The sequence below is a fragment of the Crocodylus porosus genome, unplaced genomic scaffold (assembly GCF_001723895.1).
Source record: "Crocodylus porosus isolate Cpor-Errol unplaced genomic scaffold, CroPor_comp1, whole genome shotgun sequence".
NCBI lineage: Eukaryota > Metazoa > Chordata > Crocodylia > Crocodylidae > Crocodylus > Crocodylus porosus.
Window position 1 is genome coordinate 7692288 of NW_017728928.1, and position 12460 is coordinate 7704747.

A 12460-nucleotide genomic window follows, 5' to 3' on the forward strand; every position below is an offset into this window, starting at 1 on the left:
GATTCATCTTTTCTGCTCAAGGGAGGAACAGAAGTGGGAAGATCTAGTCCTGTGTAATAGCTGGCGCCCCAAATTGACAGGCTTTGTGGCCATTATACATCTATCTGCGTTCTCTTTTTCTGCTGGTGCTCATCGACTCGGATCCGAGCAGCTGAGAGTCTGAGTACAGCCTGGGATGCAATGTGGTACATACTTCAGTTATAAATTGAGTGGACAAATGAACCCATCCCTATGTGAGTGTGTGTTTTGACTGGAAATGGAGATAAATGTGACGGGCTCCAAGGCCGCGATTATGTACATTTCCTTTCATTAGGGAAGAATAAGTGTCCTATCACACTTTCCAGAGATTTATAGCTTTGTTTTCTTGCCTGAACAGTTTTATTGTATGTTCTTTTTAACTCTGTGCCAAAGGTTTCATTTTCTAAGTGTTCATTTATATTCTGTGCATGTTTAATCTGGGCACCTGCAAAGTGCTCAGTTTAAAGCTCAGAGTCTTCCAGCTCCTCTTCCAAGGCTGCTGATGGAGGTGAAGCACAATCTTGAAGGGGGGGGTGCTGTACTGGGGTGCCCTGTTGTGTGGGGTCAGGCCCCTAGTGAGGAGGACCCTGCCATGGGTCAGACCCTGTGGAAAGAAGCCGTTGGCCACTCAAATAGCAGCCCAGAGCCCATATCCAAGGCACTGCAATCTTCAGACACCTATAGAGGTGCTTTATTCAGCATTTATTCCAGTAGAACTGGTTGTGTGCTCAGTCCCTGTCATCTGTACAGCCTAGGCCGTGGCCCAGCCAGCTCCCACGACCCAGCACAGTGCTACTCAAGTTTTTTTTTTGGCTTGTGGACCAGGTGTGTGATGCAGGGCTGAATTGAGCTCTGCATGCCAGGATTGGACCTTGAGGCCAAACACCACCCCTGCACACCAGGATTGGGTCCCAGGGACTCAGATTGAACCCTGGGGCCCTACACCAGCCCTGTGCATTGGCATTGGGCACCAGAGCCCAATATGCTCCCCACAGGTAGCTCCCTGGCCACCAAATTTCTGGACCCATGGACCAGAAGACGCTGTGCTGCGAGCTGGGTCTGGCCTAGTGCATCAATGGGCCTCAAGTGGTAGAGGTCCCGTCCAATGGCCACAACTATTCAACCAGATAGTTGAATTCCAGAAACTCCTTGGTTTGTGTGATAACAGGATCCTTTTGTTACCTAAGACTTTGCTGTTGTCCCAAAAGGATGGTTCTCTGGGACACAAAAGGCCTGCGGCCATGTCATTCTTTGCACGCACAAAAATGCAGTGATGCCACAGGCCATCGAGGGAGTTTAATAACAAGCAGAAGGCCTCACGCACAGAGTTTGTGCCCAGACCTGAGTCCTTGCCTTCCCAGGGAGGAAAGGGCGTTTCAATCAGAGAGTTTGGCTGCCGGTCCTGGTATTGAATCAGCCCTGCAGTTCTCAAACGCGGAGCAAGATGCTGAATCCCCGTGGAGTACAAATGGCTTTGGAAGGCTGCATTAGCAGTGGGAAGCCTGTTTTAATGCAGACATGTTCGGCACTCAGCTGCCAGGTTATCATGACAGAGCTGACAGCAAGCACAGGTGGCATTGGTGGAAAGGACCCAAGCACGGCATTCTGCCAAACGAGTCCAAATTATCCCTCCTTGCGCCCCCGCTACCTTTTCAGAAAGAGCTCGGGGATTCGGGCGTGCAGAGTAACCTCACCAGATCAGTAGCGGAAATATCAGAAACCAGCAGCTGTGACCTGGTATAATGTCTGGATGGGAAGGAAGCAGGGGGCCAAAATTAGTTCTGGCTCTATCCTTTCCTACATGTGTCGGAGGAAAAACCGTAGGAACGGTTCAGATGAGATGGGACTTGACTCTGCTGTCACGCTGGCTTTACGCCACGGCCTGCAACAGCTACTCCTGACGCCTGCAAAGACTTTGCAGCCAAGGGGGAGCAGTAGATCATCTGCGTGCCGGCATGAGAGCAGAGGCAGACTCAGAGTACATGGACTGCTTTCTATCTGAATTTGCCATTACTGGCCTGTCCTAAGCGTTCAGCTGGGGGGAGAGATCAGGCCTCCTCCTGATGTTCGTCATGCACAGCCGCTGCTTGCCGCTAGAGGGCACCAACTACCAGTAATATTTAAAACCCAGGCGGGGAGGCGTATATGATGCGCGGGCCAAGTCCTACTCGCTCTGGACTTCATCCCTAATAAGGGGGATTCCTCTCTCTCTCTCTCTTCCTTTCATATTCATATCCTGCAGATATTCCACACACATACCTTTCAAAATCAACCCCACTAGAAGGATTTCAAGGGCAAATACTCATGGTCAGAGTCTCTGGATCGACCCATCTTTATCGTCTCGCTTTGCTCAGGCTGGCTAGAAGATAAAGACGTCGTAAACACACCACTGCTAGCGTTTTGTGACTCAAGCAGGTTGAACTAGAAGTGACGATAAGACCGTGATCCTTATCAGATCTGTGGTGCGGAAGCACAGGACCCGCGCGGTAGCAGGCCAGATTCAGTAAAGTAGCTTCATGGGCTCGAAGATCAGTAGTAGTGATGCTGATCTATGGTGCTGATTGCAAAGGATTTCTGCTAGTACAAATGAGAACACCCACTGGCCCCACAGGTCTCAGCTGTAGGGAGAAACTGGGGGATAGAGGGAGGGATCAGGAGTCTGAGAGAGTAATGCAGGCCTAAGGCTGGGAGCCATGAGACTCATACTGGGCTATACAAGTCCTGTGTATTGGAAAGATGGAGTTAAGGCTCTTTTCAGCAAGGATGTGAGTGGTTTAGTTCATCAGTGAAATGGTGAAGAGGCTGAGAGAAAAAGGCAGGCCATTAAAAACCCCTTAGTATTCTGACTGGCACAAGAAATCTGCTGTCTTACGTTAATTAACCACAGCTATCTGGAGAAGGGTGGTTCACTTCCACATCAAATTCACACGCCACGGAGAAGGCATGTGCTGACAATTGCTTGGAGCAAGAATCGATGACTTAGATTTTTTTTTTTTTTAATTAAAAAATAACCCAAATTTCCAAACCCGGGGCTAAGCTTTTCCAAGAACCTCCTGATCTGTGTGGCCCAGCCTGAGGTATTTTTTCCATAAACACTGAGCGCACCAGCCAAACCCCTTCACCACCCCCAGAATCACTTCTCACTTTGGAAAATCTGACCTTAGGCTAAAATTAAGCATTTGAAGTCTTACATCATCCTCCATCAGTGGCTTAACTTAAAGATATGCCTAGGTCCTCTGAACACGAGGCCTCTGATTTTAGATGCCCACATTTTAGGCACCCAGCTCTGATCCAGATGGACAAACGCCTTCTAAATGAAGCCACATTTTAAAGAGCTGGAAGCTCATTTCCTACTAGGCAAACGAACGTGATTAGCATGAAAGTCCTCTCTGGCAAAACGCCAGGTTTCCTCTGGGTGGTGACAGCTTTGGGGAAGGGGTTGACCACAAAGTAGTCATCTCCCAACCACAAGGCAAGGGAGACAAATTGGGGCTTTATTCCCGTCCGGGTCTTAAGACCGGGGTGGCTGTACATTTTTTTAATATGGAACATAAATAGGCCAGCTCCTTGGAAACACACCGCCTTCGCGGAGCCCTGGCTGGATGGCAGTAATAATGGGACATTGTTTTGGTTCCAGTGCCTCTCAATGCAGTCTTTCCTGCATAGCAGCTACAACAGGATTAAAATATAGATTTCAATTTCTATTGACCTCAAGGGTGCTAGGCTGAAACAGCTGAGAAAGCACTGGTGACAAGCAGGGTTTAGGAATGGAGAAGCAAGCGAATAAAGCAAGTGCCATGTGCCTTATTCCCCCAAGGCCGCGTCCCACAGGAGCTTAACTAGACCCTAGCTGAAGCTGTAGGGACTTCTGTGAGCGAAGGGAAGCAGGTATGTGAAGGTGAGCTTTTTAAAACCACCTTCTTGAGGTTCTTGCATGCAAAGGTACTCAGGCACCAACCCCTCTTTAGGCGCTGAAAGCTATGTCAGGGTGTTAAACATACTATCCCCAGCGCGGGGCACCGCTCTAGAGGGGCTGCTTCCAAGGTAGGGACAGACAGTCAAAAAGCCCAAGCCTGAACTGAGTCAATCTTTGCAGGTTAGTCTAACCCGCAGAGATCGAACTTGTTTGCAAGTGCGAGGCGGGGGCGCGCCATGCAGGGCTGGCCCCGGAGGGGGACTCTCCGGCCCGCCTGCAGCTGGTGGGACAGGCCTCGCCAGGCCGGCTCAGAGGTGCTGGTGGGCCTGGAGCGCAGCTGGGCTGGCCGCAGACCCACGAGCCCCCGCAGCACCTCCAAGCCGACCCGACTAGCCCATTGCCTGGACAGCCACCGGTCGCGCGCGCCAGGCTGGGCTGGGCTCGCTGATAGGGCTCAGCATCCCTGGCACCGAGCTGCACCTGCTGGGGGTGCTGCAAATAAGGTTTTCCTAGCACGGCTGCCTAGCTTTCTTCCCTGCCCTGTCAACAGGTAAATGAAATAGGAGATGGTCGCTGTTGCCCCCCAGCCCCGCCATGCAGGTGCCTCTGCCTCTCTGCGCCCCAGGGGCAGGACCGCCCCCAGCAGCTGTGGGTTTTTGTTTGCATGCAATCGGCTTTCGAACAAATTAAGTCCCGTGTGCAAATTCCAGCTGGGGAAGCCGAGTACCAGTCTGGCTTGGATCGCCCTCCCCTGCTCCCCTCAGCCGAGTAAAGTAAAATCCCTGACATCTGGGCAGGGGCAGCGGGGAACGCCATGGCCAGCCAGGTAGCACAGGGGTCGGTGCCCGTGCTCAGAGGGGCAGCAGACGCTGCCCAGGGGGCAGGAAGGGGAAGTGTGGCCAGGCCGCCCGGCTCATCGCAGCAGCCCATCCCAGGGCCGGGGCGTGCCACAAGGCTCCCCTCCTTTAGCAGACGTACTTGTCCGACGTTAACTCAAAACGCCGCGTCCTACATGACCCTGAGACTCTCCATCCAACCGCTGACTCTTGCAAGGCCCCCTGTAGCTGTTGAACACCGACGAGGGCACAGCTTGAAGTGCTAATGGCTGTAATTGCCACCTAGAGCAATAGCTATTGGGCAGTTATGCATGAAATCCTGCCCGCTGGTTCCCCAGACTGACCCTGGCCAGATTCTGCTCTTAGCTGCACTGATGTAAATCTGGGATCATCCCATAGAGCAGCATTAATCCATCCGCAAACTAACTTCATTAGCAGCAGAATTTAGCCTTCTGGTTAGAACTGTGGGCTTCTTACTGTTCACGGCTTAAATACATAAAAGAGTTAGAAACTATTTTCCTCACAAACCAAACTCATTAAAAACTTTGGCTCCATCTCCTAACAAACAGCTATTATTTGATCCACAGGCTTCACACGCAAGAGAAAGCCACAAAATATAATTGAGGAGCCGCCACCTTTCTCCTTGCAAAAAACAACCCAGCAGGGCTTTTCCCCAGCAGCGTTTCAAACACCTGCGGCAAATAAGGTTTTCCTAGCACGGCTGCCTAGCTTTCTTCCCTGCCCCGTCAACAGGTAAATGAACTAGGAGATGGTCACTGTTACTAAAAAAAAAGTCTTGGGCTCTGCACACGGATTTTAAAGATCTAAGTTTCCAAAAAGAGAAATTGAATTTAAGGGTTTATCGACCCACTCCAGAGGGGAAGCAAGAAGACAACTAGAAGCCAAAACCAGCATCAAGTGGGCGTGCGAGGCCAGGAAACCATTTGACAAGTATAGTTGCTCGCTGTTAGAAGACAACATTCCCGCTTCCTGCGCCCCAGTCTGATGCTGGGGATCGGTGCAGTTTGGAGCATCTGCACACCGTGTTTTCAGCTCACGTGAAGTACAACAGCAGTCAGAAGAGGTCAAGGCTGTACGACAGCGTACAGGGCTCTACCAGATTGCTGTCATGGGTCCCCATTACTTCTTGCTGGAGGAAAAGGTGGAAATTGCATTCACCTGGAAGCAGCTATTGTAAGTACTTCCATAGGCCCCTCTCTCAGCTCCCGTCGTCCAACAGACGTATCTTCACAACACTCGGTAGGGTAGTGAAGTGCCGTTCTTCCCATCCTAATGATGGGGGCGAGACCCTAAAGAAGAGGGTCCTGGCAGCAAGATCCAGAGAAGTTGTCTCAGATGGGTTCGTTTTCTCTTAGCATCGCCCAGGCTAAGGGCTAAAGCACTGAAGAGATTTAGGTGCCTAATGCCAGCACTTTGCCCTATCAGCACACTTTACCAAAGGCTCAGCACAATAGCAGTGATGTCTGTCAGCATCCCTTTTGCTCTGGCAAGGTCCAAGGGGGACTTAAGCGGGGTGCGGGTGTCTGAATGTAGATGCCCTTGTGTGCATGCCCGAATAGGAAGAGTCCCTCCATTGCATGTGATTTGAAGGGAATCAAATGCAACCAGCATTTGGCACAAGCCAAAAGAAATGAGCTGGAATTAAGGATGGCGTCATTCTGCCTCTCTTTAGTCATAGGCATGATCCGGCCTTTCCACTCCCTGCACTAATGGTTGTAACTTCCCCTCCCAAACTAAGGTACATTGTCTTCTCTTCCCAGGGGCTGTCTCAGGCTTCTTTCTTCATGCCATTCCCTTGCTTTGTGTGACCTTGGCTAAGTCACTTCCCCTCCCTTCCCAACCTTTGTCCGTCTTCTCTACTTAGCTTGTGAGTGGGGGCTGTCATGGCTTGCTGACATGGGGAAGTCGACTGGAGCAATTTTGGATGAACTAGAAAACCATGCTCTGTCTAAATGAGTTATGCGCTTTCACTTCTTATCCTGGCTCTTGCAAAAACCTGTTCCTATGTAGATGAGTCCTTCCTTTATAGTTGCCTAGTACATAACTCAGTGGTGCCCCTGATCTCCTTTTGTCTGCTGTTCGAGGTGCTCCTATAACAGTGAGCGAAGTGCTAATAAGATATTTGAGGCTTTGTTACTCAGTTCTCAAAGGCCCATGTATTTAAATGCAGGCTGCCTGAGGGGCAGCATCTGATGTGATACATTCGTATTGCTACCGTGATACCCTTCTAACCCTTTTAAAGCTCTGACCATGCCTCTGGGGGCCCAGATTTCAACAGCTGATTTCCCTTACTCCAGGAGAATCTGGCTCCTGCAAAATGCCGAAGCACTAAGCCTTGAAAACAGGAAACTGTCCTCAACAGATCCAACGGAGACTTTCAGGATACTCTGGCATAGGCCGACTATAGAAGGTGGGTTTCTGAGTGAGACCTAGAGAAAAGCTGAAGATCCTTAGTCTAGAACAGAGGTCCCCAAACTTTTTCTTATTGTGTACCCACTTCCAGATTTACCAGCTGCTTACATGCCCCTACCAGCATACGTTTTGTATTTTAACCCCTCACATTTCATTCTAATAATAATTGGCAATTAATTCTGCCGTTAAACAATTTGTCCCGTATTCCCCGCAGAGCTGTCTTGTGTACCCCCCAGGGGTATGCATACCGCAGTTTGGGAGCCCCTGATCTAGAAGACAGTCACAGCCTGGTCCTGAGTGAACGTGGAGATGAAGGATCACTCCAGTGCCCTGATGCAGACAGGATGACAGCCCAGGAGGAAGGGAAGCAGGGTACGGCAGGAGATAGACTCTGAGTTCTGCTTTTTGGAAATCTTCCAGCCCTCCCCTTTCCAGACAAGCCTATGGAGACTATTCGAGACTGGCTGCCTAGCTGAAGAGCAGGAGCTTGTCCCCTCCTTGTGTATTTGTCCAGCTCAGGCCTGCAACGACACCTGCTCGATCCTAAAAGCAGCTACGCAGCAGCAGTGCAGACTGCACACCTGAGATACCTGTCACTTTTACAAGGTGTTTATAAAGTCCCTGTGCAACTTTAAACTTGAAAAACTTTAGCTGGACACACGAGAGAAGCAAACTAACTGGCAATTAAAAGCATAATGCATTACGTTTTTATACAATACAGCTCAAATTTTTAGACTTCAACATAATGTCCGTTTTCCGATACACCATCTGATTTTTCCAGCTCATAGAAAATGGTTTGCAGTTGCTGCTGAGTGGTTTCATAGATTGCATTTGTGATCCTTACCCTAGGCATAGCTTACACTTTGCTAAAAAGAAATCCCAACTTATTTTCTTGCCATTTCCAAGTTGGTCTAATAAAAGATATCATTTTGGAACCAAGAGTGCTAGGTTTTTTGTACGACTTAAAGAATGGTGATTTCAAGTGCTGTTTACAGTTTGCTTCTATGGTGTGTATATCCAGAGTTATTACAGTTGCACAGGGACTTTATAACCCCCCTGTATTCGACCTGCAGGCTGCCATGCACCTCATGACGCTTCGCTTTGGGCCACGAGCAGCTGCCCTTAAAATGAACTTTAGCCTGGAACGGCATGTTCCTAACATGGTAGCAAATGGCCATTACGTCTAGCTACCCACCCATCATCATCATCATCATCATCATCATCATCATCACAGAACTGGGAGAAGCCTACGTAATGCGGATTTTGCATGGATGTCTTCTGGGTTTGCTTTCTGTTGGGGGAGTCTCTGGGAGCTTGGCTAATCAGTCAAACAAGGGTCTTTGGATAAATCCGATATCTTTTATTAGACCAACTCAAATAGTTGGAAGAAATCCTTCTTAGCAAGCTTTTGGGCACAAACTAATCAGTGTTTGTCTCGACAGTAGCAACTTTCCTGGGGCCAGGAGGGAATGATGAAGAAGGGGAGAGGGTGACATATCCTGGGGTATTCCGATATTTAAGCTTTATAGTTGCACATTTGAGGAGCCTGGGGGGGGCTTTTGACTCTTTGAGCACCCTTGTGATGGGTGTGGAGCCATAACAAGCCTTTCGGGGAATTTGGTTCCTCTTAGCAGATTGTATGGCTGCACAAATGATCCGTGACCTTTTGTGTGCGTGTCACATTCCCCTTGAAATGACGAGTTTGGGCTGGTGCTTCAGATTTGCTAAAATGCCCCAGATTGAGTAATCAGCAGAAAGTGACTCCAGAACCTGGAAGTGAAGCACAAATAACCGTCTAGTCGCGACAGAGATACCCGGTCGGCGTTCCTGTAATGCAGACGTAGGCACAGCTGCACGCCGTGCGGGACACACGCAGTCTGCTGGCCTGACGGAGAAGCTACTGACCACTCGGGACCTTGTAAATCAGGCCGTACATTGTGCCGTGATGTGATTGTGACAAAAGACAGCCTGATGGGCGATAGCCAAAGCAATTTAAAACTGCAACTATGGGGCAACTTGGAGATGGAGCTGCCCATGAGCATTGCTATCATTTATCTTTCTTTTCTCCAAAGCAAAGGCACCATCTTTCTCCAGAGGGCTCCCAATGTAAAAAGAGATGGGTAGAGCAGCTAGAAAGGGATACATTGCTTAAACACGTGTGCACATTTCCACAACGAGCAACCCGTTCCTGTTTGCATAAGGAGAATACGCAGCAGCAGAAACCCTTAAAATCTGGGAAATAGTTCCTCCTCTAACTCCACTGTGCCCACCGCATCGCTGTCACTGCTTTCACACGCGCACATCTGTGTGCAAGTCCCAGACCTCTTCTGCACGTATAACAATCCCATGCACATACCATGCACAACCCTCAAAAAATCACATTATATTGTAAGTTTTAACTCTGTCCTTATATTAGGGAGGAAAAGGAGATACCTTTGGCCAATGCCCAGGTGTCTGAGAGCCAGGCTGAGGGAGAAGCTCACATTTGGCAAATTATTCCCTTCCCACTGCTCGCACCCTCCTCCAATGGCCCCAGTCACTCCTGCACTAGAGGCCAGGTCTATATAGCCTCTCTACGGGCTGAAGGCAGTTCTGATGCCTCTGAGCATCGCTTCAAATCCTTTCCTCTGATTTTTATCCGTGGCTGCCTGGTCCTCAAATTGTAATTTCTTTTCATTAAGCCTCACTTTAGCTAGAAAAAAAAGGTAGCAGCTTCTCTCATTCCTAGGTTACCTTTTCATTTGTGTCTTTTCCTACCACTTGCACGCAGGAAAGAGCATACGCTAATTAGCGCCCATTGGAAGAAACCCACAAGAAGCCAAAGAAGCTGAGAGGCGGGAGTCATACCGAGCGTCTCCGTGAATTGGCAGTGCGGCAAACTGCAGAGGGGTGATTTTTTTTTTTTTTTCCTAGCCCTGAGGCCAAAAAAGAAGTTGCACAAGTACATGTGGAAAAGAAATGCCCCCCCTCCCCCATCTACTCTCATTGCAGAGGTGTGAGTTGCACTGTGCATTTAGACCTAGTGACACATCGGAGGGAAGCGTTCGCTGTCCTAGCCCTAGTGGGAGCTGCTTTTGTGTTTAGCAGCGTAGGTAGCATTTAGCTCTTGGGCAGTGCTGATCCTCAAAGCCAACCTTTTGCCCTCGGATTGATTTCTCATCACTCACAGAGGCTGGTTTAGTAGACAGACAGCCCGACACCAGCTGAACAAAAAATCACTAACAGTAGGTGCAGTGTCTTAATCTCAACCTTGGCGCCATCCACTTTGCATTCATTGGAAACACTGGCCCATTTTTTAAATCAAATGGACCATGCTGTAACACTTAACCTCACCCAACGCACACCAGATGTGAAGTTGCCGCTGAAGAGACAGTGCTTAGGCGTGCTGAGAAATGCATTGACTTCGACTGCCATAGGATCTTGGACGCTACCAGAAATGAGCACAGTGGCACACTGTAGCGACGCTATATTTTTAAGCCAGAATAGCTGCTCCAGGCCAACGTATGAGCAAACGGGAGTGTGAACAGATGAATCCATGCCAAGGACCTGCTGTTTTATAGGCAAGAAGCAAGTCTTTGAAAGGCAAAGGCTTTTGATTGACAGGGAGGAACAGAAATGCAAGTGCAATGCTAGTTTTAGTTCCCAGGTTTAAACGCTTTTCAGCAGACAGCGTCCTGTGCAGCCTGTGATGAACGTGACCGTGAAAGCCAGGCATCCAATACTGGCTTCCCTACCCCTGGCCAGTTCCTCCCCTCCCAAAGTTTTGTGACTGGCGTCTTTGTGTCCCCATCTCCGAAGAGCCCCGAGCCTGGGTGTGGTGGGTCAATAAACTCATGAGAAGCTCCTGTGAATAGCCCCATGAACTTCCTTGAGCAGGACTGTATGAGAAAAGTGTGTACAACTGGCCTCATCTTTATTTTTCATGCTGCCTTGAATAGCTGTTGCCTGATTTACTAATGTCACCCAGGCGAAAGTTGTCCCAAATATTTGTGGTGGATGAGGCAGGGTCATGTAGCTTCTATTCAGCCTCATCTCCTGGGAAACCTTGCCTATTATAATCCTTACAGCCTACCCGCACCATGCAATAGGCTCTTCCTTCTCTTCAGAGTCAGCACAGAATAAGATAGGGCTCAGGGCAATGCAAGGGGGCGATGGGACCGTCCCTCTTCCTACAGCCCAAGCCCAGCAGCGGTCCTCTCAAACGCACTGTCCAGCTGGGCTGCTTTTTAGCCCAGAAACAATATAGCGATAGCTGCATTTCAGCTGGTGCAGAAAGGCACCGTCAGTCACACGGGGGGCTAAATGGGCCGTTTGAAGTGTCATGCAGATGCTAGCCTACGTCTGGCTTAGGAAACAGCCTGCACAGCGTCATGCTCAAGGGTGCTGCAGCCGGGCAGAAGAAGTCTATTGCGCCGACGTGGCTCCAAGGTCACAACCAACGTTTTTTTGCCTCCCATGGAGGGTGAGAGGGCTTGGGTCAGTCCGGTGGCTCGAAAGCAGGGGTGTCCCACGCATCTGGTGCTGCTGGCAGGATGCACGGCACTAGGTCAGTCCTCAGGCTGTGCTGGATCCAGGGCATGGGGCTGATTTGGCGTGCCATGTGCAGCTGGCAGCCTGTGCCCAGTCCAGCTGTGCATGCCACCCACAACGCGCCCGAGACCAGCCTCACGGAGCACAGGGCAGGTCTGATGCCTGTTGCAGGCAGTGTATGGGTCCAGTCTGGGGCCAGCACGGGGAGGGGACCAGATGCTGGCTGGATCCAGCCTACAGGCTGTATCGTTGATGCTGCTGCTCTAAACAGCCAACCATGAGGTTGGGGTTGTGGCGGTTGTCCTGAAGCCATGGCCTCACAAAAGCAGTTTACATTTCAGCTTTGTAGGGTAAAGGTGTTTGCTCCATGAGCCATCAAGGGATGATGCAACTCAAAACAGATGAGCTAGACTTTAGGCGTGAGGCCGACACCTCTTGTTATTCACCATAATGCAAGAGCTCTTTCACCGCCGCCCCCCAAAATGGTGGCTTAAATCTCTCTGCTTATGTAATGCCACGTTCCAGGATGCATCTAATCCTTTTCAGGAAGAGCTGTGCAAGAGTGTCCTGTCACTTTACAGCTCAGAACACATTAATAGTTTCTTTGGCCCATATCCTGGAAAGTATTTAGGTTCCAGATCCAAAAAAAATTTTAAAAAGCTGAGCGAGAGCGAGACTTGGCCATCTGAGGCTACCCTGAGTGTTGCACTAATATTGCTTTCAATGA